At 42.0% G+C, this 26,450-nt stretch overlaps 9 non-coding genes across 9 annotated transcripts; 3 read left to right on the top strand and 6 right to left on the bottom strand.

Annotated features, from left to right (window-relative positions):
• Positions 1–10,959: 10,959 nt before the first annotated feature.
• On the top strand, positions 10,960–11,033 carry trnat-cgu (transfer RNA threonine (anticodon CGU)). Its single transcript has one exon. It is a non-coding gene; the product is annotated as a tRNA-Thr (tRNA).
• Positions 11,034–11,476: 443 nt separating this feature from the next.
• trnan-guu (transfer RNA asparagine (anticodon GUU)) lies at positions 11,477–11,550 on the top strand. Its single transcript has one exon. It is a non-coding gene; the product is annotated as a tRNA-Asn (tRNA).
• A 1,331-nt stretch (positions 11,551–12,881) lies between these two features.
• On the bottom strand, positions 12,882–12,955 carry trnat-cgu (transfer RNA threonine (anticodon CGU)). Its single transcript has one exon. It is a non-coding gene; the product is annotated as a tRNA-Thr (tRNA).
• A 4,270-nt stretch (positions 12,956–17,225) lies between these two features.
• trnam-cau (transfer RNA methionine (anticodon CAU)) lies at positions 17,226–17,297 on the bottom strand. Its single transcript has one exon. It is a non-coding gene; the product is annotated as a tRNA-Met (tRNA).
• A 6-nt stretch (positions 17,298–17,303) lies between these two features.
• On the bottom strand, positions 17,304–17,376 carry trnar-ccu (transfer RNA arginine (anticodon CCU)). Its single transcript has one exon. It is a non-coding gene; the product is annotated as a tRNA-Arg (tRNA).
• Positions 17,377–18,411: 1,035 nt separating this feature from the next.
• On the bottom strand, positions 18,412–18,483 carry trnap-agg (transfer RNA proline (anticodon AGG)). Its single transcript has one exon. It is a non-coding gene; the product is annotated as a tRNA-Pro (tRNA).
• A 1,606-nt stretch (positions 18,484–20,089) lies between these two features.
• trnay-gua (transfer RNA tyrosine (anticodon GUA)) lies at positions 20,090–20,177 on the bottom strand. Its single transcript is given in 2 exon segments — positions 20,090–20,125; positions 20,141–20,177. It is a non-coding gene; the product is annotated as a tRNA-Tyr (tRNA).
• A 1,469-nt stretch (positions 20,178–21,646) lies between these two features.
• On the bottom strand, positions 21,647–21,728 carry trnas-aga (transfer RNA serine (anticodon AGA)). The gene has a single exon. It is a non-coding gene; the product is annotated as a tRNA-Ser (tRNA).
• Positions 21,729–23,516: 1,788 nt separating this feature from the next.
• Positions 23,517–23,589, top strand: trnak-uuu (transfer RNA lysine (anticodon UUU)). The gene has a single exon. It is a non-coding gene; the product is annotated as a tRNA-Lys (tRNA).
• The last annotated feature ends 2,861 nt before the right edge of the window (positions 23,590–26,450 follow it).

The following is a 26,450-nucleotide window of genomic DNA, read 5'->3' as shown; positions in this document are numbered from 1 at the left end:
TAAAAATGTATCATAAAAAAATAAAGACAGTTTTAGTATTCACACAAACATGAACTCTGACCTGAGAGCTTCCAGCTCACAGTGTGGACTCTTCAGTCCAGCAGACAGCAGCTTCACTCCTGAATCCTGCAGGTTGTTGTTACTCAGGTCCAGATCTCTCAGACTAGAGGACTGGGAGCTGAGGACTGAGGACAGAGCTTCACAGCTTCTGTCTGAGAGGTTACAGCCACTCAGTCTGAAGAGGAATCAGCAAAATAAGAAATTATTCAAGACACGTTTTTGATTCTCAACTAAAATAAGATCCAGTTGATCTTGTTGGATTTATTTGCACATACAGAACTTTGTTGGAGGCTTTGACCACTGGCAGCAGCCTCAGAAGAGCCTCCTCTGAAGCAGAGTATTTCTTCAGGTCAAACACGTCCAGATCTTTTTCTGATGAGAGTAAGATGAAGACCAGAGCTGACCATTGAGCAGGAGACAGTTTATCTGTGGAGAGACGTCCTGATCTCAGGGACTGTTGGATCTCCTCCACCAGAGAACCATCATTCAGTTCATTCAGACAGTGAAACAGGTTGATACTTTTCTCTGGAGACAGATTCTCATTGATCTTCTTCTTGATGTACTGGACTGTTTTCTGATTGGTCTCTGAGCTACTTCCTGTCTGTGTCACCAGGCCTCGTAGGAGAGTTTGGTTGGTCTGCAGTGAAAGACCCAGAAGGAACCGGAGGAACAAGTCCAGGTGTCCATGTGGACTCTGTAAGGCCTTATCCACAGCACTCTGGTAGAGACGTGTTGTTTTAGATCCTGTCTTTATTAGTTTATGCCTCCAAGTTATTGTCTGTTCTTCTGACATCAGACTGACTCCAGAGTTGATGAAGGTCAGATGGACATGAAGAGCAGCCAGAAACTCCTGAACACTCAGATGGACGAAGCAGAAGACCTTGTCCTGGTACAGCCCTGTCTCCTCTTTGAAGATCTGTGTCAACACTCCTGAGTAAACTGATGCTGCTCTGATATCGATGCCACACTCTGTCAGGTCTGATTCATAGAAGATCAGGTTTCCTTTCTGCAGCTGCTCAAAAGCCACTTTTCCCAGAGACTCAATCATCTTCCTGGTCTCTGGACTCCAGTGTGGATCTGACTCAGCTCCTCCATCGTACTTGACCTTCTTCAGTTTGGACTGAACCACCAGGAAGTGGATGTACATCTCAGTCAGGGTCTTGGGCAGCTCTCCTCCCTCTCTGGTCTTCAACACCTCCTCCAGAACTGTAGCAGTGATCCAGCAGAAGACTGGGATGTGGCACATGATGTGGAGGCTTCTTGAGGTCTTGATGTGGGAGATGATCCTGCTGGCCTGCTCCTCATGTCTGAACCTCTTCCTGAAGTACTCCTCCTTCTGGGGGTCATTGAACCCTCTGACCTCTGTCACCATGTCAACACACTGAGGAGGGATCTGATTGGCTGCTGCAGGTCGTGTGGTTATCCAGAGGCGAGCAGAGGGAAGCAGTTTCCCCCTGATGAGGTTTGTCAGCAGCACGTCCACTGAGGTGGACTCTGTAGGATCAGTCAGGACCTCAGTGTTGTGGAAGTCCAGAGGAAGTCGACACTCATCCAGACCGTCAAAGATGAACACAACCTGGAAGTGATCAAAGCTGCAGATTCCTGCTTCTTTGGTTTCAGTGAAGAAGAGATGAACAAGTTCCACCAAGCTGAACTTCTTCTCTTTCAGCACATTCAGCTCTCTGAAGGTGAAGGGGAATGTGAACTCTATGTCCTGGTTGGCTTTGTCTTCAGCCCAGTCCAGAGTGAACTTCTGTGTTAAGACGGTTTTCCCAATGCCAGCCACTCCCTTTGTCATCACTGTTCTGATTGGTTGGTCTCTTCCAGGTGGGGGTTTAAAGATGTCTTCTTGTCTGATGCTTGTTTCTGCTCTGTCCTGTTTCCTGGATGCTGTTTCAATCTGTCTGACCTCATGTTCCTCATTGACCTCTCCAGTCCCTCCCTCTGTGATGTAGAGCTCTGTGTAGATCTGATTCAGAAGGGTTGGGTTTCCTGCTTTAGAGATCCCCTCAAACACACACTGGAACTTCTTCTTCAGCTCAGATTTGAGTTTACGTCGACAAACTGGCACATTAAACTCTGAATGGGCAAAATACAAATAAGATCAAGAATTACTAGGTTGATGTTTACTTTTCCTAAAGAATAAGAATATGATCATATTTTTCGCCGTCTCCTCAGACTTTAGTAAATATCAAATTGATCCATCATGTTAAATCCTCTTACTGCTCTGCAGACAGTCAGCCAGCTCCTCCTGCTTCATCCTCCTCAGGAAGTTCACTGTGATCTTCAGAAATGCCTCTCTGCTCCTCCTCTGCTCTTCATCCACCTCATCATCCTCATTCTTCATGAATTGTGGGTAATCTGGACTCAGACTCCTTTTGATTTTCTTCAGCTCGTTCTTCATAAAACAGACGATGTTCTCCTCCAGCAGCTGGAACACAATAACATCCTGTGTAAAGTTCACTCTCAGTATAAACTGATGGATCAAAGCATCAGATCATCAGTCAGCAGAGTTCAACTTTAGCTGCTGCTGTATCATCTGCTGCCACGTCTCTTTCCAGAGCTACACAGAAAGTTTCAGACCTGCTGACTTCACTAAACTAACTTCACTGGTGTAACTTAGTAAGTTTGACTTTAGATTCTGACAACACAGAGATCCTGATCATCACATGAAGACCAAACTGATACAGCCCTTCAACACATCAACTTAGGAAGTTTTCTAGCTAAGTTGATGGTCAAAGGAAGACTTTTCTTTAGGATTCACTGTAGATGAATAAAAAGGAGCAGAAATGTTTTGTAAAAGTCTCCAACAGACCATATTCATACAGAACATATCTGTTGAGGCTGATGGATTATTGCTCTGTGGTGAACTACAACTCCCAGTCCTCTCCCACTCTCTCCCACCCCAAACCTGTTCAATCCCAATTCAACTCCTGTCTGTCACAGAGTAAAGCTCTACTGGTCTAAAGAGTGCAGCTTCAAACTCAAGTCTTTGTTGGTGTCTGTTGTAGTCACTGGATGAACATTTACACACCATAAATATGGAGTCCAGGTCTGTGTGATGATGTTTGTCAGACTGAACTCTGAGGAGAAAAGACACAAACACACAGTTTGTTCCAGGAGTTTTCTATGAACAGCAGAGAAACTGATAGACAAGCTTTGATACCTTTAATGAGTCCAACAACAAATGATCAGCTTTTACCTTTTTTCTTTGATAAAGTCATCCATAGACTGATCACTCTTCATGGAGACACAGCTGGATACAGCAGACTGTTGTCCATCCTTAAACATAATAGGACGATTCATAGACCAATCACTCTTCATGGACACACAGCTCAGTTCAGGAGAATCTGGTCTTGACTTCTGGTTGCTAGAAGAAACAGAGTTGACATTAAAAGTATTAACCAAATAAATGGGCAGAAAATTATCAATTTAAAATAAATCAGCCAAGTCCAGCTTTCACGAAAGTGAAGTATTTTGCATTGAGTATTACTGACATGTGCAAGTCAAATAATAATAATAATAACAATAATGATAATAAGAAGAAGACGATGAAGAAGAAGAAGAAGAAATATATCTCTACATGCAGGCAGCACAGCAGCATTATGGTTAGTGCTGTTACCTCACAACAGCCATGTCCGTATGTCTGAGTGTGAGTGTGGCAGATTGTTTGTCTCTGTCTGTATCTGTGTGTTGGCCCTGTGATGGACTGGTGAATATAAATGAACAAATCTCCACATCCTGGTTGAGCTCCCAATGGAGATAAGGATAAAAGAAACTGAAACAGTAAAAAATGTAAGTGACAGTGAGAGTGAATAATGATGGAGCAGTGATCTGAGTGCTGAGCTCTGACAGATGGACAGTTAGAGATCCTCATCTCACCTCTGAGCTTTGGTCTGACTCTCATGTTCCCCACACAGAGTGGTTTTAGAGGGAGGGGCTCCCTCCTCTCTGTCCTCACACTGATTCATAGCTGAGCCTCCACCTTCACACAAACAACAAAAAGCTTCATGACAACAGGATTTATATCACAGGACACAATCAGCATTGTTTACTGACGGTTTGATTTTTCTCTCTCTGTGTTGATTTCAGTCAGATTGTGTTATAAACAGAGAACATTCCTGATTCATGTTAATACCAATCTTCAATGTTATACATTGGCATTAAAACTAAATTTCAAACAAACTCAGATCACCATTTACTTTAAGCAGTGCAAGTTGAAGAGTTATTGAACCTTGACATAGTTATGATCACCATAGGTTGGCAAACAAACGTTACAACTAAACCAGTCTGTCCTGTCAGGAAACCCCAGATTAAGAGAGGTGGTTCTCTCATCTGATGAAAACGATAAACCTTAAACATTTGTTTCTTTTACACATTATTTAAATACTGTGCCTCCACAATGTCACGTAGAAATCAGTCAGATCTGTCAGTGATCTGCAAGTTTCAGAGAAATGTATCTCAGATCTGATGGTGCTTCTTCTCTCTGTCCACTAGATGGTGGTATCTGACTGTAGGATGGGTTGATGGAGCTGATTTAATTCATGTCACCTTATTGAGCAAATAACTTGTGACAATGTAAAGATTTGCCTCAATTGATTCCCAACAATAAAAACAAACCTTCAGTGCATTCACTGTATCTGGAAATTCTCAGAGGGGAACATTAACAGTCAGAGTTCAATTTACTCATCCAAGTTCATCCAAAGTATCAGACCAGTTCTGACATGTTTGTTCTGTCATGGCTCAGCTCGGAAATCAAATTCAGCCTTATCAAGAAAGTTGATAAAAGTTTCTGCTTCACTTAAGATTTGTGGTGACCACTTAAACACCTTTAAAAAAATTAAATCTGTTTTAACTCTGGTGATTTAAAATCTTGAGTTTACTAAGTCTAAGAATCTTACTTTATATCAGAGCAAGAACAAAGTGAAGGAACTATTCACTACAAATTCCAGATAAAATACTGATAGATTCAGTCTGTAAATAGGAAGAAAGGAAGGAAGGTAAATAAACATGTCTACTGTTGTCAGCTCAGTGTGATCACAGTGATCCTGTTCAGACATTTACAGATTCTCACCTGCTGAACTCACTTCAGGGAGACTTTCTGACACTTTCCAGCTTCATGTGAAGAGAAGAAGCTGCTTGTTCTCCCTCATCAGTCCTGGTGTCTGAGCTGAGGAAAAGTCACATCCTCATAACTTCAGGGTTCAATTATTAAAAGCTTTAGTGAGGTGAAACTGTTCTAACCTGTGTTAAAAACCAAATCAGTGCCAGAGGACTCTTTGGGATGGTGGTGTGATTCTTGTGAATGTCTTGATCCTCAACCCAGCAGACGATGATGTAAATGTGCTGCAACAATGTGAATTTCTCAGCATGGATAAAATTTTAAAATATCAGTAAGCAGTTAAGAGTCTGCGTGGTTTCCTCTGGGTACTCTGGTTTCCTCCCATCGCCCAAAGACATGCATGTACAGGTTAACTGGCGATGTTAAATTCACCGCAGGTGTGAGTGGTTGTTTGTCTCTGTTTGTCTTTATGTGTTGTCCCTGCAATGGACTGGTGACCTGTCCCCTTGCCCAATGTGAGCTGGGATTGGCTCCAGCAGCGCAGCAACCCGGATACGGATAAAAGCAGATGAAGATGAATGAGAGTGAGTGAGAAAACAAATCATTCAGAGCCAACAACAATAACTATGTCATCCTGAGTTCGACCAACAGATGGAGCCATCAGAAATCTGAATTTCTTCATTACTTCAATGTCAATATTTGTATACCTCAGTAATTGTCAAAGAGGACAATAACATGTAATAAAGAGGAAAATTATGTAAAAACAAGACAAAACATAAATGCCCAGGGGCAAGTGTTTCCTATTTTTTTTGTATTTTGTTGTTTGCTTCAACTTAAACCGACATCTCTTTTCATCATCACCTTCTTCTCTACTGTCTTCAGTTTAAAAAACTCTCCACTTCCATGTCTTTTGGTTTTGTTATTAAAAAGCAACAGAACTGAATCAATGCTTTCTGGAGACACAGACCTTGAATATTACACGTTTTCAATCAGTGTTCTCATGGATTAAAGTGATAAACAATAAAAAATATCTTCCTAAGAAATTATTGTTGGCTCATCTTTGATCTGGAATAATGTGGAAAGATTTGACATTAATGTTACTGAACCAGTTTTCTTCCTCATTACAGGAAACAAACATGATGTGATGAAGTTCTACTATCTGTCTACTAGATGGTGATAAACAATGTGGGAACATTTTACATTAAATCAGTCACAGTGTGGAGAAATCAAACAGTTTCTGCTGAACAAACTGGTCATATTAAAGTGCTGCCTTTGTTTCTTATTGTTTCTAAATGTATTGGAAGACAAATGAACCGAGGAAACTGAAGTCAAACCGAGTTCAGAGGCCTCTTAGAGAGCTGACCAGTTCTGAGGAACCTCCATCAATAAACTCAGATTATAATCAAACTGCTGCCAAAACTAACATAAAAATCTAAATCAACAAGCACAATGTGATCACAGTGATCCTGCTGATCAGAAATATACAGATTCTCTCCTGCTGAACTCACTTCAGGTTGATTTACACACATTCCAGCTTTGTGTGTTCGGAAAACATGCAGCTGCTCGTTCTTCACTTTTTCATTACTCAACTTTTCTTCCTCCTTATAAGAAACAAACAAGATGTAATGAAGTTCTACGATCTTTCCACTAGATGGGGATAACCAACACACCTAAATTGTTTGGTTTGCATTTACTTTAGTATTTTTCTTCAGGAAAAATTTCATGATTGAATAAGTAAGCAAAAAAGTAAAAGCTCAATTTTACTGAAGAGGAAACAATGATTGATCAAACTGACAAAAGAAAACACACATTTTTTGAAAGCCCAAGTTCTGACCTAAATGAAACAAGGCTAATGGCAGAAAGTAACTTTAGAAGAGAACACTGTTAGTCCTGAGAGACAGATTTTTGGGGGAGTGAAAAAACAGCAGTCTGATCTAAATCTGCTGCCTAGAAATTCATTACTGCTCACAATATTAGTGTGTGATGCTGCTGGAGGAGGAGAGGGGACCCTGCTGCTCTCTACACTTGATGATCTATCCTTATCACACAGAATAATAATCTGACTGATGTAGATCATGCAGGTTTCTGTTTATTTGTATAATGATCCTTATCATCGTTATAATTATTAAAGTGTATAGTGACATTTACTCAGGATAGAATTATATTCATTCTTATTAGAAAAAAATATATTCTATCACTTTTTTTGCCATGTTCTTCAACAGCCCATCTCAGTTAGTTAGTCTTCTCGAAATATCTGAGAAGGTCGCTGGTTGAAAATGATCATCATGGTCTCAGATATGAGCATCAAACTGTCAGTTTTCAAATAAAATCTGTAAATAATAATTCCTAAGTAATAGGTTTTCAAAAGTTGTTGATCCAAACACAGTCTGAGCTCTCTGTGGAAAACTGAATATGACTTACAGTAAAATCTGATTCCAGAGCAGCTCTGAACTTTCTGTATCAGGTAGATCCTTCATCCTTTGATACTATCAGACATTACGGTCTGTTCTCAGCTCAGCTGGAGTTTTTCTCTGTTCGTCAAAGTGAACTCTGACCTCCATGTCTCAGTGTCTCAGTGTTACAGAAGTCCACTGTGAGTCTTCGTCCCTCCACAGTCCACAGGGACAAACTGACAGTGAAATAATAATAATGTTAACACTCACCGGCCTCAGCCTTCAGTTTCCCTGCTTCTGCTCCGACAGCTTCAAAATGGAGGCTGAACTCTGAACACTTTCACTTTCAGCTGCTGCGGTGAAGCACATGGTCCTCTCTGTGTGTGTGTGTGTGTGTGTGTGTGTGTTTCCTCTTGTGAGTGTAACTGTGAAATATTTCCCCCCTTCAGTTTTAGACATGTAACACAGCTAAAGTTACCAGACGTCCCGAAAAATTCGGGACAGTCTCGAAATTAAAGCAGTTGTCCTAAATCCAGAATCCTGCCCTGATTGTCCCGAAAATCACTCTAGAGTAGAGTCTGGAGTTATTTCCTGATAAAACATTAAAAACTGATCTGATGGTTGAGTCCTCCTGCAGCCAGCTCCCTCCGATGATGAAAAGAGCGGAAGTCGCAGCCGCGAGAAGGAGTGATGAGACGTTGCAGTGCAGTCAGACAGTGTTGGAAAAGTTCCCTTTCTACATTAAGTAGCTAATAGTTCGATTTACAAATTTTAAAATGAACTAGTTCAGACCATGGTTTATGAAAGTTTGCATTAAATTATGTACACAGTGTGTCAGTGACCGGCCACTGTTTTGCTGTTTTTCTGACATGTCCCGAATTTTACCCATTCTGAATTGGTCACGTTAGTCCAGGGACCTTTCTATCTTTGTGCGCATGCGCTCATCCATTTGAAGAGAACGTGAGAGTGTACATGCATCTGTGTCGCGCGAGAGATCAATGAAAGACAGGAAATGCCTTTGATCTCCAGTGACGTCACACAGTCTCGTTGTTGATGTTCTGTAAAAATCTGCATCAGTGAAACATTCATTCATACACGAGGACATCACGTATATTGTTGGAATAGAAAATCTTATTTTTTCTGTGTGTGCTCCTGAGAAAGAGGCTCATGTGCTGCTTGAAGTGAATCAGCACAGCTTCTGTCAGGAACATCTGTTTGTTGCTGACAACATCTGGATTACAGATGACACATCAGACTGATATTATCTGTGTCATGGTGTTCAGAGATTTCAGCAGCTCACATCCAACACAGAGACTCTGAGCAGGCCAAAGCACCTGCTGGCCTTCGTGGTTAAGCAACAGAGTTCCATCACTCATGAACAAGACCTGAGATACTTGAACTCCTTCACTTGGGACAAGGACTCATTCCCCACCTGCAGCAGAAACCACCATACTTTCTGTTAACAGAAGAATGCACTGAGCGATTGTGCCACAGAGACATGATGAGCAGAGTGAAGCTCTGCTGCGTGAATGCAGGATGTCCTGTTTACAAGACAGACACTTTAAGCAGATAAGCATCAGTACTGACAGTTTCTCTGCGGTTTGTCTCTGACACCACGTCTGTGTGGGTGAACACTTCACTGCCATGTTCATCATATAGTGCAACAACATCACACCACTACATAAGCAACAGAGTTCCATCACTCATGAACAAGACCTGAGATACTTTCCTTTTCCCTTTTCCTTTAATTTTCCTGAGATAGTTTCCTCCTGAGAACCATGGCCTCAGATTTAGAGGTGCTGATCCTCGTCCCTGCTGCTTCATACTCAGCTGTGAACCGATCCAATGAGTGCTGTAGATCACTATAATATCAGTGAATCAGTCAAAGTGCCTCCCTGGGTGGGCTAGAACCACCATACTTTCAGTTAACAGCCGAAGGTGCTGAGCGATTGTGCCACAGAGACATGATGAGCAGAGTGAAGCTCTGCTGGGTGAATGCAGGATGTCCTGTTTACAAGACAGACACTTTAAGCAGCTCAGCATCAGTGCTGACAGTTTCTCTGCGGTCTGTCTCTGAAACCACGTCTGTGTCGGTCAACACGTGTGCTCCTCACAGTTGTGTGTCACTTCCTCAAAGGTTTGAAGTGATGTGTGAGTCTGACGCGCTGCTGCCTTTTGTGACGTCACTGCCATAAAGGCTAAAAGCCCGATCAGGAAGTGTGTCCCTCGCCGGGTGCGGTGGCGCGCGCCTGTAATCCAAGTTACCGGGAGGCTGAGGCTTGAGGAGCGTTTGAGCTCAGGAGCTCTGGGCTGCAGCGGACTATGTCGATCGGGTGTCCGCACTAAGTTCGGTATCGATATGGTGCTCCGGGGGGAGCCCGGGATCACCAGGTCGTCTAAGGAGGGGTGCACCGGCCCAGGTCGGACACGGAGCAGGTCAAAGCCCCCGTGAATAGACGCTGTAGTTCAGCCTGAGTAAGACAGCGGGACCCAGTCTTTATGCTGCCACTATACACACAACACGACCTCATCCTTTATTTTCACTGAAATCCTCCACAAACTGAAGGACTCTCCACCTGGAGCAGAGGACCAGACATCAACAACACAACAGTCTGTGATCTGACTTCATTCATTTTAACATTAGAAAAAAGCTGCGCTTGCCACCAGATCAGGAATTTAACATGAACAGATTAAAATAGAATTAATGTCTTTTATATTTTATGAGCAATTTAGTGAGCAATAAAGGCATAAACAACAAAATAAAGGAATATTATGTTGTTGGATGACAATGTGGTGTGCAAAACCATGGACACTATCAACATTTCCTCCTTCCAGGGCTTGTTGGTGTACAGGTATGATTCCCACTCAGAGTGCAAGAGTTCCCAGTTTCAAATCCCGAACGAGCCCCTCGTATGACATTTTGAATGAATTTGCTTTAACTCTTTATGAATGTCTTCTTCTATGACAGATACAGTTTTCCAGCCCATTAATGTTGTTCACCCCTCTCCCCTCGTTTATCGTTGTTCTTTATTGCTCAATCATTTCTGACAAGGATTCATTTTCAAGTCCCACCTGCCCCCCAAAAAATGCCAATGAAATACACCAAGCTCACAATTTTCACATGTAATGAAGTAACATCAAGTAACATGATGTTCTATCTGTCATCAACTTAAGTGGTCCATGTTATCAAGTTTTTTATCTGTTCTGATGACGATTGGAAATGTCGGTTTATTGCTTATCACTTATTAGGATCCCTGTTAGCTGTCACTGAGGCAGCAGCTACTCTTCCTGGGGTCCAAATGAAAACGCACATCTGCAGTCAAACAGGTTCAGGTAGATGCAGAGTCCGACATTAAAACAAACCACTTTACCATCAACCTCAACTGCAGTATACACATTACACTTCCATTACCAGATCCTCTGTATATACATGTACTTCAGAGTGGTTCTGTGGCTTAGCTGGTCAAAGTGTCTGTCTCGTATACAAGAGGTCCTGGGTTCAAATCCCAGCAGTACCTTGCTTTAGAATGTGACACATTGTTGATATAACAAGCTGGCAGCTAAACCTTTTCTTGCCTGGACAAGCACTGAGCGAGGTGCCGTATTCCACCCTGAACAGTAAATGTTTCAGCTGTGTGCTGTACCTATGATACTTACATTGAGGTAACTCATCTGTACATGTGAGCCATGAAAGCCAGCACGTACTTTGGCCTGTGTGCTGTGAAGCATCGGACACAAAAACACACAAAGACAACACGTAATGCCCTGAGAGACGATACCTGAGCAGGAGAACTAGTCACTGCATGTACAGCTGCTTCTTATCTGGAGTTTTTTTCTGTCATCTATAATAAAGTAGAAAAGAGACACAGCTCCACAGTAACAGAGGTGTGCTGCTGTAACGCTGAGTGCTGGATTCATGTTCAGTTTATGGTTTTAGGCTGTAACAGGAACTGGTCATCATGTCTCTGTGGCGCAATCGGTCAGCGCGTTCGGCTGTTAACTGAAAGGATGGTGGTTCGAGCCCACCCAGGGACGATCTTTGTTTAATTCACTGGTATTATAGTTCACACATGGAAGACTGGAGGATTTTTAAGTTGATGCTCAGTTATCTCCATCTAGTGGACAGATGGTAGAAGTTGATTCCTGAAAAGAGGAAGTGACTTTTCCTCAGATCAAACTGTTGAAGTAGAACGAGCAGCTTCTTCTCTTCACATGTTTCCTCACTGACTCAAATAGATGGAGAATGTCATTTATCACTTTCTCCAGTAATGTGTACAGTTGTCACTGTGCTGCTCCTGACTCAGTGATGCTGTTGAATGCTTATAGGGCCGCCGTTCTTAAAGTGTGGGCTCTATAATAAGCTATAATTATCCTAAATGTTGCTCTTTTTGTGTCTCACAGAGATCCTGCCTGTTTGGGAGAGTGTTACATTAAAGATTTAAAGGTCCCTGTTTCAATCCTGGGTTTCAGCAGCTGTTGTGGGTCCTTTTGTTCGCTCCCCCAAATGAGCTATTTCAGCACAGCACACAGTAGAAATGACTTCTCATTATTGCTTCCATGACCTGGAAGTGGAACTAAAGGTGTGTCCCTATCACCGGCCTTGATAATGATAACTGAGCACCAGTGAGTGCTCTCCTCCTCTTAGATGAGTCCTAACAACAGCACTCAGCTGTGTCTCTCCCCAAATGGGAAACTTGGTCCATAAGAGGAAGTAAACATTGTTGGCAGAATTCAAACCTGGGCGGGGAAACCCCAATGGATTTCTAGTCCATCGCCTTAACCACTCGGCCACAACAACCACAGGTAGGAAAGCTCCCGTGACTCAACATTTTCCAGCCTGGATAGTTTCCTCCTCAAAGGACAGGGCACCTTCTTGTTGTGATCGATGCCCACATTCTCCACAAGACTTCAGCTCTTTGGAGATACAGCAACAAGTGAACTAAACACAGCAGGTCTCTGGGTGGGCTTTGCAGCCTTTTGGTAAACAGAAGCAGGACTGTTGTTGTGAATGGAGCTTTGACTGTTACCAAACTGTTACCTTAACAGGTGAAGGTTCATTCTGATGGAATGAACTGTTTCTACACAAGCTGCATGAATGTGACACAGAGCTCATGTTTAAAGTATTTTTCTTCAGTACTCTTATTGTGTATGGAGCTCTGACTGTTGACATAAGTGCAGGTGACCTAAATTCAGCAGCATCATCAATGTCCTCATCTCATCCAAAAGGCTTCATCAGACAGATCAGTGTTGCAGGAGCTCAGAAGCTATCTGGTTAGCTAATGCTGCCAGAGCATGCAGCTCAGTGGTAGAACGTGCACTTCCGATGTATAAGTGTCTATCTACATGTCTATCTTACATTATGAATGAGGCACTGCTGGGATTTGAACCCAGGATCTCCTGTTTACGAGACAGGCGCTTTGACCAGCTAAGCCACAGCACCACTCTGATGTACATGTATATGCAGAGGATCAGATTGATCATACACTACAACATCTCACATCCACAGCACTCTACTCAACTGTTCTTAAACAACATTTAGTAGACATGATTAGCAGAGTCCTCCTTGGAAACTTAAGTTTGTTCCATCTAACTCAGCTGTACTCAGTCAGCCTGTACAGATGATTCAGTAACAGCTGAGTTATCTTTAGTCCAACAACTGCTGTCCATTTCTACCACAGGGAGCCACAGGCTTTAGAGTTTTCAGTCCTAACCCTTCATTGTCAAGCAATCATATTCCCATTTTATGCAGATTTTTCATCCACAACACACACACAACAATCTTGAATTGTTTAATTAAATCTAAAACTGTTATGAATGACAGATTTAGAGTGCTAACGATTACACCATGGACCGACCAATTTTTTACTGTATTTGTATTTTTACTTTTATCATTTAATATGTTTTGCCTCGTTTCAACTCGTTAACGCTTTAAGCTACAGAAAGAACAAGAGCAGTCGCACCACAGAAGCATTTCAAAATAAAAGCCAATTTATATTAGTTTATTTGTATCTTTAGCTCAGATGTAGCAAAGCGCAACAATGCTGTCAATAAGGAATGTTCCTATTTGGGTTACTTGAAACATTTGGTGCAGTAGGCAGCATGTCAGTCTCATAATCTGAAGGTCATGAGTTCGAGCCATATATGGGGCACATCTTTAGTTAATAATGAGAATTTAGTGTTTGGGACTAGAACCTCAGTTCCTTTAACATGCTTCGATGATATATTAGACTTCTATGGACCAATTCACCGCTCTGCATAGACAAGTATAAAGAATGACACAACAGGTGTCATCTCACTATTTTCCAGTTTAAATGCACAACAGCAGCATCCAGCTTCTCTGTCAGAGAGTTGTGAAGTTCTGTCTCTGCATCAACACCATGAACCACAAAATTATCATTGCAATCTCTGGACAAGAGAAACTGATCCACTGACCTCCTTGACCTGCTTAATTTTGTAACCTCTGCCACGAATCCATACAAAAAAACCAACGACTTGCTGTGATTAGTTCACTTGTTGTTGTATCTCCAAAGAGCATAAGTCTTGTGGAGAATGCGGGCATCAATCCCACTAACTCTCACATGCTAAGCGAGCGCTCTACCATTTGAGCTAATTCCCCTGCAATGCTAGCATGGAAGCTAAGCTTTGAGAAAAGGCCGCTTTAACAACAGCCACAGGTTTCAAAGCTATTTCGAGAGAGTTCAAAATAATTCAATTGCCACTCATGTGCATGAATTCACATGCACACACACACACACACAACTTCATGTTGAGGAGTTTGGTCTCTGGTTATCTACTTCTTTTTTACAGCCTGTAGTCGAGGAAAGACTACATCAACATGTAGTGGTTGTAATCAGCTTAAAAACAAAGATCGTCCCTGGGTGGGCTCGAACCACCATCCTTTCGGTTAACAGCCAAACACGCTGACCGATTGCGCCAAAGAGACACATTGACTTATTCATGTTCCAGTCTGCAGTTCCAGCTAGAATTATCCTAAATGTTGATTGAGCCAACTCCTGTCTGCTGTTCTGGAACCGAATACTCAGAGTTCAAATCCTGGACAAGCCCAGCTGTTGCCTTGCAGTTGTCAGGGGAGCTAACTCTTATTGTATGGAGCTGTGTTAGGTTGGCTGGTTGTGTTATTTCTGTGTTCAGAAATCACCTGAGTACAAGCTCGCTGTTCATTTGTAAAAAAGTTTCCTTTTAAACATCCAGTGCCTGCATTTTAAAGCATTAATCTCAAAGTCACTGACGCGACACAGCTGACGCTGATCGATGAAATAATGAAATTCTTTCATGTCCATTTCAAGGCCCATTTGTGCAGGAAAGAGTCTGGCACCTCCGACCGCTGAGCCATCTTGGCACGTGTCTGCAAATGCACTGCAAACTCCACTGAGAGTGAAGCACTGCTGGGGTTTGAATGCAGGATGTCCTGTTTATAAGACAAACACTTTAACCAGCGAAGCATCAGTGCTGCCAGTTTCTCTGCAGTTTTTCTCTAAAACCACGTCTGTGTCAGTCAACGCTTGTGCTCCTCACAATTGTGTGTCACTTCCACAAAGGTTGAAAGCTGTGCTTCCTCACAACAAGAAGGTGCCCTGTCCTTTTAGTAGAAAACTATACAGGCTGGCAAATGCTGATGGTTGTTGGGGCTGAGTTGTTAAGGCGATGGACTAGAAATCCATTGGGGTTTCCCCGCGCAGGTTCAAATCAGATGGTTTCTCTTTTCACCTGCTGCAGCAGCTCAGAGCCTCTGTGGTTCGGTAAAGGTCCAAAGAAGATGTAGATCAGTGGTAGACGTTCATCAAAAAAAAAGGCCACTCAAAGCAGAAACACTGCTCAGGCTAAAGATCATCTTCAGACCACATCTTCAGGTAAACGTTAACAGGAGGAGGTGGCCGAGTGGTTAAGGCGATGGACTGCTAGTCCATTGTGCTCTGCACGCGTGGGTTGGAATCCCATCCTCATCGGTACATATTTGCCCATCAAAGTGAGTCCACACACAAAGACTGCCTGATTAGATGGCACATAGGCTCAAAATTTGCATTTCTTCACATGTGTAGCGTAGACAAATACAGGTTGTTTCCATTTTCCAAGGATGGCGTAGCAACATTTCTACATGTTGATGTCTGTTACAGATGTGAAAGGATGTGAAAGGTCATTTCACATCTGTGTTCTTTGATCTTATGGTTAGCACTGTGGACTTTGAATTAAGTCATCTGAGTTCAAATCTCAGTGGAACCTCTGGCATCTGATTCAGTGTGATAGTGATTAAGAATAACACCCAAAATAGATGCTCACCTACCAACTCAGAGCAGAGAGAAGGATTCATCAGACAGTTTCTCTCTTCACCTGCTGCAGCAGCTCAGAGCCTCTGTGGTTAGGTAAAGGTCCAAATGTTGTTAATGTTAATGCCAGCTTTGATAGGACAGTGTCAGCTCTGTGTTATTGATGCAGTTAAAAAGCTTTGTGAGCTCTTGACCAGTTTCGTGGCTTTGTTGGTCACATTTGCTCCCTTTGTGTCTGACAGAGATCCTGAACCTTCCCATTGCTGGATGTTTTCCTGTGATGTGTGTTGGCCAATTCATTTCAAATGTTTCTAAATCTGTCAGAAGGTCATTTCCCATCTGTGTTCTTTGATCTTATGGTTAGCACTGTGGACTTTGAATCCAGTCATCTGAGTTCAAATCTCAGTGGAACCTCTGCCATCTGATTCAGTGTGACAGTGATTCAGAATAACACCCAAAACAGATGCTCACTGACCTCTGTGGTTAGGTAAAGGTCCAAACAGGATGTAGATCAGTGGTAGACGTTCATCAAAACAAAAGGCCACTCAAAGCAGAACCGCTGCTCAGTCTAACATTCAGACAACAAATTGACAACAAACATGACGAGGTGGCCGACGACTCTCTCCTTCATTGCTGATAGATACATAAATGTGAGCAATGAACTATCCGTCTATTCACACACAGTCCAGGTCGCTGCATGCTGAGGTGGCAGAGTGTTTAAGGCGATGGACTGCTAATCTACTGTATCCTGTGTGTGGGTTCACATTTCATTGTCTTCTGTGTTCAGCTGTCCATGTTGCAGCCTGCTATTCTAGGTAGAGTAATCCTAAACGTCTGACTTCAGGTCCATATATCAATCAAACCTGTTGAAGTTTAATTCAAAGGTTATCTGGATGTGTTGTATCTGCTTTCAAAGTTGTTGTCAGGTCATTAAGATTAAATAAGGAGCTTAAAACTCCAATACCAGTTAGTCAACAAAACATGATGAGCCAAGTCCACTGTGACAAATAACAAAGGATTTTCTTTAGCATAAAATAAACTGTCACATTAATGTCCTGAATGTGCTGTGTGTAAATAATGAGATCCTGGGTTCAAATCCCAGCAGTGCCTTGCTCCTAATGTTAGATGTTGTGGATAGAAAGGACTCATACATGGAGAGCACAAAATATAAAATACATTTGTCCCCAAAATACACATTACAGCAGTAGAGGTGAAAGGAAAAGCAGCTTCTGTCAGAGGTGGGATTTGAACCCACGCATCAAGGGGGAAAATGCAGAAAGATAAACATGAGCACACACTGAATGTTCCTTTACATTATGAGACATGACTTCAGCTGGAAAATGTCAGGAGTTTTTCAAGCAGCACTGATTTACAGGAAACGACGAACATTGGATAGTGAACAGCTAGCTGTTGCTAAAAAGCTGTTAGCAGAGGATGGTTTCGATCCATCGACCTCTGGGTTATGGGCCCAGCACGCTTCCGCTGCGCCACTCTGCTGTAAACCACCCCAGATGGGACTCGAACCCACAATCCCTGGCTTAGGAGGCCAGTGCCTTATTCATTAGGCCACTGGGGCACAAAAAAAAATTGGGAGGAGTCTTTGATCTCTGTGATGTCAATAGAACCTTTGTGACATCACAGAATCAGCATCTCCTTTGATGGTTATTGATGGAACAGGAATGGATGCGAAATGGTACCGTTTATTTGCGCTGTAAAAACTCTTATTTGTACTGCTGCGGTTTTATCGATGTTAGACATTTTAATTTCTGGTGATGAAGTCACTCAGCCCCCCATGTTCTCCGAATGGACCCAAAGTGCAGTTGTCACTAAATTTATCAAACAGTAATGTCAGATGTCAGATGTCAGTAATGTAAGATGTTCAATCTTAAATAATTACATAGCCTATCGTAGCTCAAAGCTTTTGATCCAGTGAGACATTTATAAGCAGTTAGTTCCATTAGGCCACTGGGACAGATATTTAATATCTCCAAGAAGCGAGAATAGGTTAGGAAGGATACTAAATGTTGTAGTGTATGATCAATGCTCAGAAAACGTTTGACTACATTTTAAATGCCATAAATGTCCTGCTGTCAATGGCTCGTTGGTCTAGGGGTATGATTCTTGCTTTGGGTGCGAGAGGTCTGACTGGAACTTTTCCTGTTGCAGCCTGCTATTCCTGCTAGAATTATCCTAAATATCTGGTGACAATTGGTCACCTGCCAAGATAAAAATATATATAATCACGCTGTGCATGTGCAAATGAAGATCATTATATGCATCATAATCATGGACCAGTAAAGATGGTGACAGATAAAACATCATGTTATGTCAGCACCACAAAAGTAGTACAAAGAAGTACCAAGATGTACAGAGGATCTGAAAATATTGCAAAGTAAGTGGCTGACCATCATCTAACCCTCCTACCAAAGTTTGTCTCCTGTGAAAAGCAGTCAATCACCAATATCCCTTCTCCTCAGCACAGCATGAGCCACAAAACTACCATTGCTCTTGCTTCAGTTGCCAAGATACCACAACTAACAACCAGACAGCAAACCTCACACAGCTCCATAGTGGAACAGTTAGCACCCTTATTGACTGAAAGGCAACAGACGGGCTCGTCCGGGATTTGAACACGGGACCTCTCGCACCCTAAGCGAGAATCATACCCCTAGACCAACGAGCCATGCTGACTGTGGAGTTCATGACAAAAAAGTGGGAGGAGTCTTTCATCCCTTTGATGTCAGAACCTTTGTGACATCACAGAATCAGCATCTCCTTTGATGGTTACTGATGGAACATTTGTGGCGTTTTTTTTTTTTTTTTCATTATTTACACACAGCACAGTTAATGTGACAGTTTATTATATGCTAAAGAAACTTTGGTAAGAGTCATGATGGTCAGCCACGTACGTTGGGGTTCAGATCCAAAATACATCCCTGTACATCAGAGTGGTGCTGCTACGGAGTGTTGCATCAGTGGCCACCATCACTTCAAGTAACCCAAATGGGAAAGATCCTTATTGACAGCATTGTTGCGCTTTGCTACATCTGAACTAAAGATACAAATAAAATAATCTAAATTGGCTTTTCTGATTTGGCTGATCTGAATAGGTTTAACGTCTTGCTTGGGAATCAACCTTCAAAACTGCCCCCATGTTCTGTAAGGGTAAATGTTGCACACGGCATCAAGATGATCTGCCAGTGAGACTGCCTGAAAAATAAAACACATGGTGTTAAAGATTTCCTTTTGAGGTCAATAGCGCAGCTTCTTAAGTCACAATCTGTGGAACATGCAAAACAACTTCTACGTACCATCGCGACTGACTCTGACTCTTCTGAAGCACCAGCATCAGTGGAAGTTCTGCTGCTGTTGAAGCAGAGTTCAAAAACATGAAAAATGGGCTTTTCAAACATGAAAACCTACCCATTCGTGCCAACCAATCTTTCCTTCATTGAGGGAAACATGAGGATTCGTTCTGCAAAACAAAAACGTTAAAAGGATGATGTAGCTGATGCAACAACTGTCATAGGACCTGACCCTGACTCCACTACTTCCCAGAATGCTCACCCTGGTGAGGAGGCTGATGAAGCTCCAAACAGTCCTCCAATGGATGACAATGCTGTTGAAAACTGAAGAGGCTTTGTAGTTCCAGCCAAAAGAAAGGAAGATGAGTTCTGATCTCTCTGCTTGTCAAGGGGCATCTGTTAAAAACGGAAACCATCAACAGCCTGTTAAACTTTGCAAATCGAAAGTCTCTGTGCTCAACACTCGTGCGTTTGATGCTGTTGTTCTTTTTGTGACAGCTTTTCTTTTGAAAAGGTTGTTAGCAGCAACAAATGTGACAACCAATTCCTCAAGCTGGTGAAAACAGTAACAACACAGGGTGTGACCAAACAGGTGTATTCACAGAGGGCAGAACTGCTGAAGGAAACCTGTCCACCTGACCGCTGCTGCTCTCCAAATTGATGCACAATGCCAGGCTGCCATCCACAGTTCATCACTTTTATTTTCTCAACATGTCTCTGTGGTGCAATGTATAATGTGTTTGGCTGTTATCTGAAAGGATGGTGGTTCAAGCCCACACAGGGATGTTCTTTGTTTAAACTCCTTTGTGGACAGGATCTCTGCCTGTCTTGTGGAAGACTGGGATTTCCTGAATGTTAGAAACTCAGTGCTGCTTGCAATATAAAACACAGCTGCTCTACATGAAAAGTGATACAACAGTGGTCACCTCCTGTCTGTAGGCAGACTCATCACTCTGCTAGATGAGGCCAATGTAAAGAAAGACCTCCTTCGAGCCGGAGTTGAACCAGCGACCTAAGGATTTCCGCTGTAAGCCTCTACAGTCCTCCGCTCTACCAACTGAGCTATCAAAGGGAGACGTTAGTGCTTTTGTCTTCTTGTCTTCTTTGACTAATATTTACAGATTTGACATTACTTCACAAATCCAGCCACGTCTGAGTTAGCACAACTAGTTTCACTATAAATTCTGAATGCCACCAAATCAAAAATCACAGATTCAAATTAAATTAGATTCATTCATATATATTGCCAAATCTTAACAAAGTTGAATCACACTGAGTAACAAAAGGTCGTTGTCTCGTTGGAGGGGATCATCGGCATAGGAGTGAAAATTAGTTCCACAACTGAATCATTTGGGCAAAAGTTGAACAATATGGAGACTTTACTTGGGACGGTTGTCATTGGAAGCTTGTTCACTTTGTGAAGCTTTTAAATGTAGTTTGTTTTACTGAGGACAAAAGAAAAAGACAGATTCACTTGTAGGGCTGCTGGTAAAACAGGGACAGTCTGAGATTGCTCGGAAATCCTGACTGCACAAAAGAGAGACATTTCAGGATTCCTGATCCAACAAACATTTGGCTCCTGGCCCAGTTTGGTTCTTTCTTCTGTCGGCAGAACTCAAAGTTATCTGGCATGGCCATGATTGTCTTTGGAGCTTCGTTAACAGTTTGCACACACATCACAGAATTTTTTTTTTTTTTAACAATCCATGAGGGGAGAAAAATTCATGGCACCCAGAGTGAGAAGCAAACCCCAAAACTAAGGAGCACAAATGCACATTGCATTTATCATCCAAGACAAAAACACTTTTTTTTGTTATTTATGCACTCAAAAGTTTTACCTGTCGCAGGATCTCAGAAGCTAAAGCTGCCACACCATGCAGGGGATGTAGCTCAGTGATCAAGATGGATCCAGTCAAGTGCTGGTAGAGACGATGGAACAGACGATAAACTGACAACAGGACATTAAAGTCAGCCACACTCAGAGACCACGTGGCCTAAAGGATGAGTAGTCTGCCTTTGGATCTGAAGGCTGTGGGTTGGAGTCCCTTTGTGGTTGGTCAGAGGTGTATTACAGGTGAAGGGAATAAACAATTTGAAATTTCCTGAATAACATTTTATCTCTCATTTCGGCTTTAACTTAAGAAGCAATGCCTGGTATAAAAGGCATTCATGTTGAAGACATAGAATCTGTGATGTGTTACACTAAGTGACTTTAACTCCATAATTAAAAAACAAAGCTCAGGGAATGTCTTTGAAAGGACCCACAACAGCTGCTGAAACCTGGGATTGAAACAGGGACCTTTAAACCTTCAATCTAACGCTCTCCCAAATGAGCTATTTCAGCACAGCACACAGTGGAAATGACTTCTCATTACTGCTTCCATGACCTGGAAGTGGAACTAAAGGTGTGTCCCTATCACCGGCCTTGATAATGATAACTGAGCACCAGTGAGTGCTCTCCTCCTCTTAGATGAGTCCGAACAACAGCACTCAGCTGTGTCTCTCCCCAAATGGGAAACTTGGTCCATAAAAGGAAGCAAACGTTGTTGGCAGGATTCAAACCTGCGCGGGGAAACCCCAATAGATTTCTAGTCCATCGCCTTAACCACTCGGCCACAACAACCATGCACAGCAATCCTCCTGTGACTCAGCATTTTCCAGCCTGGATAGTTTTCTCCTCAAAGGACTGGGCACCTTCTTGTTGTGAGGAAGCACAGCTTTCAACCTTTGTGGAAGTGACACACAATTGTGAGGAGCACAAGCGTTGACTGACACAGACGTGGTTTTAGAGAAAAACTGCAGAGAAACTGGCAGCACTGATGCTTCGCTGCTTAAAGTCTCTGTCTTATAAACAGAACATCCTGCATTCAAACCCCAGCAGTGCTTCACTCTCAGTGGAGTTCCTGCTCATCACTTCCTGTATTACAGCTTTTACCAACTGAGCTATCGAAGGGAGCCGTTAGCCCTCTCCTCTTCTTGTCTCCTTTGACTAATATTTACAGATTTGGGTTTGGGAAAACATGGAGAATGTCATTTATCACAGTCTGATCAAATCCATGACTGTGGTGTTATTAGCAACACGCTCTAACCAGCTGACGTTGAGGATAATTCTGACTGGATAGGTAATTCTAACTGGAATAGCAGGCTGCAACTTAAACAGACTAAAGCAACCACCGACGAGGATGGGATTCGACGGCTGGGTGACCTGTGGATTTGCTAAAAAATAATACCATACAAACCAGCACAGACGAAACACAAAGGAGACAGACTTTTTCACTGATATTTTGCGTGGGGTGGGGGGCCAGCTTCACACAGGTGTGTGATGACCCTGTAGTTGGCACACACCCTCTGGTCCCCCTTCTTGAAGGGCTGTTAATGATTCCTTTGTTTGTGTGTAGCTGTTCTGTTCTTAATGTTGGATCTTTCTTGTCAATAAAGAAGGCTTGAATAAAGATCAGAATGAAAAGGAAAATTTTTTCTATTTAAAAAAAAAAAAAGAAAAAAAAAAAGAGCCACTCACCAAGGGCTTGTTGGTCTAGGGGTGTGATTCTCGCTTTTAAATAAATTTTGGACTTTGTGTACGTGATTGTGGCCTCCAACATTTCTCCAACACGCTCCTTCTGCAGCTGGCGTTCAGGTCGCACTCTCCCCTGGAGGTGTGGGTTCAAATCGTACTTCTGACAGAAACCACTTTTCTTTCACCTCTCCTGCTTTAAGGTGTGTTTCGGGACAAAGGTATTTTGGTTGACTTTTGACCGCCCACACTTTTAAAAGACTGAAATTCCTTTCACATCTGCATGAGACTACACCTGCAGGGTTCCATGGAGTCCTGTAAAAATATTGCCACTCTGTCCTTCGAAAATGGAAACAACCTTGTTTTGTCCACTCTACATGTATGAATGCATGCAAATTGTCTGTCTGATGAAGCCTCCTCTCTGCTTTATCCTCAGCAAGAAAATGTAAAATAAAATAAATTTTAGAAGTGAGCTGAAAGAAAAGGAGCAATTCTGAAAACAAGTTCAGGAAGTTGTGCATTCACCACTTCAGAGTTTTTCAGATGTGCAGTCAGTCTTCCTGGAATTCAGAAATTTTTTTAAAAAGGTGGCTTTTATGTGAACACATTTTACCTCACTATCATATGAAGAAATATCACAAACCAGATGAACTTCTCATTGTGATGATCAGAGAGCCTTTAGATTTCATCATCATATGATAGAAACAAGTTGGTTTTTTTGTGAGTATATTTTAATTAGTAAATGGCAGAGAGGCCTTCAGGAAACAGAGAGAGAGAGAGAGAGATGACCTGCAGGATCAACCCCTAGCTGGGACAGGGCTGTTTGTTTGAGTCAAGCTGAAATAATTAATTTCATTTCATTTCATTTCATTTCATTGAATTAAGCACCCATCAGAAGCCTGAGTAGCTCAGTCGGTAGAGCATCAGACTTTTAATCTGAGGGTCCAGGGTTCAAGTCCCTGTTCAGGTGATGCAGCTTCTTCCCTTTAGTGGTTCACATTATAGACTCCACAGCAGTCATAGGTGACACTGATCTATGAAATAATTAGTCTTTCATGTTCAAGGCCCATTTGTGCAGGAAAGATCTTGAGTCTGTTACCTCAGACCACTGAGCCATCCTGACACGTGTGTCCAGCTGCCACTCTCTAGTGAGGAAACAGAAAAGTTAATGCTAGCTTTGATAGGACAGTGTCAGCTCAGAGTGCAAAGCTTGGCAGTGGTGGGATTTGAACCCACGCCTCTGAAGAGACTGGAGGCTAAATCCAGCACCATGGACCGCTCAGCCACACTACCACATGTTGTCCCTAGCTTGCCTGCAATAATGCCACATGTTTCTGACCCCTGAAAGTTGCATCGAAATGTTTGGAGCAGAGAATGTTAGTACAAACTGTTTGTAAATGTTAGCACCTTGAAACTTCCGACATAGCTTTTTGTCACTCATTTCAGCATTAAGAAGCAATGCCTGCTATAAAAGGCAGTCACGTGGAAGACTTAGAATCTGTGATGTGTTTCACTAAGAGCTCAGTCATCACACTCAACTGATGTTGTAAACAGGTTACATTCAGAGGAATAGAGGTAATTAGTAGCGATGGGATTCAAACCGACCCCTCTAAGAGACCGCAGAATGAATGCAGCACCTTGGACCGCTTGGCCAAACTACCACCTTCACAGCAGTAATGACACCCATGTCACATTATGAGAAACCTGGATGCTGTGTCCAAAGGTTTGGAGGAGATAATGGCAGAAAGATGTCTTTGAAGCCTTTTGGACACAAAACCAGTCAGCGTGAAATATCAGAGTGTTAGACAAGACTGAGTGACGAGTGACTAAGCAGGATAATGTGGAGCGGTAATTGAGGGATCAGAGTGTTGGAGAGCAGAACTCTTTCACTGTTTGGTTCTGAGCTGATCATTAATAATCAATCAATGATCAATAATCTTCTCAGCTGCTCTGAATGGTGACAGTGAGGCAGCCTTTGTGTTTACATCTGAATCACATGTAATTTTGGAAATTCTTTGAAGCAGCTTCAAAGGAAAGACTTTCATTCTGTGAGTATTGTGACATCATCAGATGACATCATCAGGTGACGTATCAAAGACAGCAGCTCTTCAGACTCACATCACAATAAGTTTTGTGTCTTATTTGGCTCCATTTGGTGGAAGCTGTGAATCGCAGGATTCAGGGGGAAGTGATCTCACAGTAAACATTGGAACTAAACACAGGAAGTAAGCTACAGGAAAGTAGATCCCTCGAGCTGGTTCAAACCTGAACCTTCTTCTGCTGGATGTGCTGCTGTGACGTGTGTTAGCAGAAACACATCACAGGCTCCAGTGGCACAATCGGCCAGCGGTGATATATGACAGTAACCTGCAGAGTGATTCTTTCTTTCTTTCTCATGGACATGAACATTCTTTCCTTTTATATATAAGAACATTCTTTCTTTTTTTATGGACATGAACATTCTTTCCTTTTTATATACCCGAACATTCTTTCTTTTTTTATGGACATGAACATTCTTTCCTTTTTATGTATGTGAACATTCTTTCTTTTTTTATGGACATCAACATTCTTTCCTTTTTATGTACGTGAACATTCTTTCTTTTTATATACAAGAACATTCTTTTTTATGTACCCGAACATTCTTTCTTTTTTTTATGGACATGAACATTCTTTCCTTTTTATGTATGTGAACATTCTTTCTTTTTTATGGACATCAACATTCTTTCCTTTTTATGTACCCGAACATTCTTTCTTTTTATATACAAGAACATTCTTTTTTATGTACGTGAACATTCTTAGTTCCACTATAAAAGGCATTCATGAGGGAGACCTAGAATCCATGATGTGTTACACTAAGAGCTCAGTCATCATCAGCCATCACATTCACCTGATTTTGTACACAGGCTGGATCCAGAGCAGAGCTGGGCATTATGCAACGCGCACGATTGATCAGCCCATGACCCAAGTTGTGCATATTCTATTACAGGAAATGTTGTACATTACAGTGTGCCATTTATGAGTCAGTATGTTCTGTTTATTAATGTTTAAGCTTCAGTCTCCTTATGCTTAGTTAACGTTTCTTAAACAGGGACTGTATTTGTCCATTTTTTGGAGTTATATTTCAGAATGATGTAAATCGTTCTTTGTTGTGACATTTTTTCTGTTAATTAAAAGAAAAGAAAAATCTTGTTTCACACCTCTGTCCTTTTCTGTTTGATCCCCAACAGTGCTCATGAGTTTAATATATAGAAAACCTAAAGTAGGATTTGATTCCATAACAGCAGGACAAAGTGTGTCATTAATCTTCTGGATTCTACAGACTGAGTTCATGTTCTGATAGATTTATTTTACAGCTGTAGTAACAATAAATCTCCAGCAGGTGGAAGTATTGCTGCTCAGATGTCATGTACACTGTGGGACACACAATACTCACAGAGGACTTTATTGTGCTGCAGTGAGATGTATAAAAAGCTCCAGTTCTACAGTCAGAAGATGTCCAGTCTGAAGGTGGATGAGTTCTGACTGCAGAAGAAAGTTTCAGAGCGTCTTCCAATGGCTGATTATTGATCTGTGATCAGGTTATGAGCTATAAACACTGATCATCTTCAGGTTGGTACAACAATCAATCAAACATGCTGCTTTCTGGATCTTAACATTAATAATCAGAACAAGTGTTGACAAAAAATGCTGTCTGTGACATTCACATTAGAATTCCAAACTGTCTGAGAGTTTCCTCCACTGACAGCAAACATACTGTATATCCATACTGATCACTGTGATCAGGTTTGAATCATCTCTGTGAGAATCCCACATGAAGCTGTCAGTCCTGCT

Source organism: Echeneis naucrates, chromosome 2, assembly GCF_900963305.1.
Source record: "Echeneis naucrates chromosome 2, fEcheNa1.1, whole genome shotgun sequence".
NCBI lineage: Eukaryota > Metazoa > Chordata > Actinopteri > Carangiformes > Echeneidae > Echeneis > Echeneis naucrates.
This window is presented reverse-complemented; position numbering and strand designations above follow the sequence as displayed.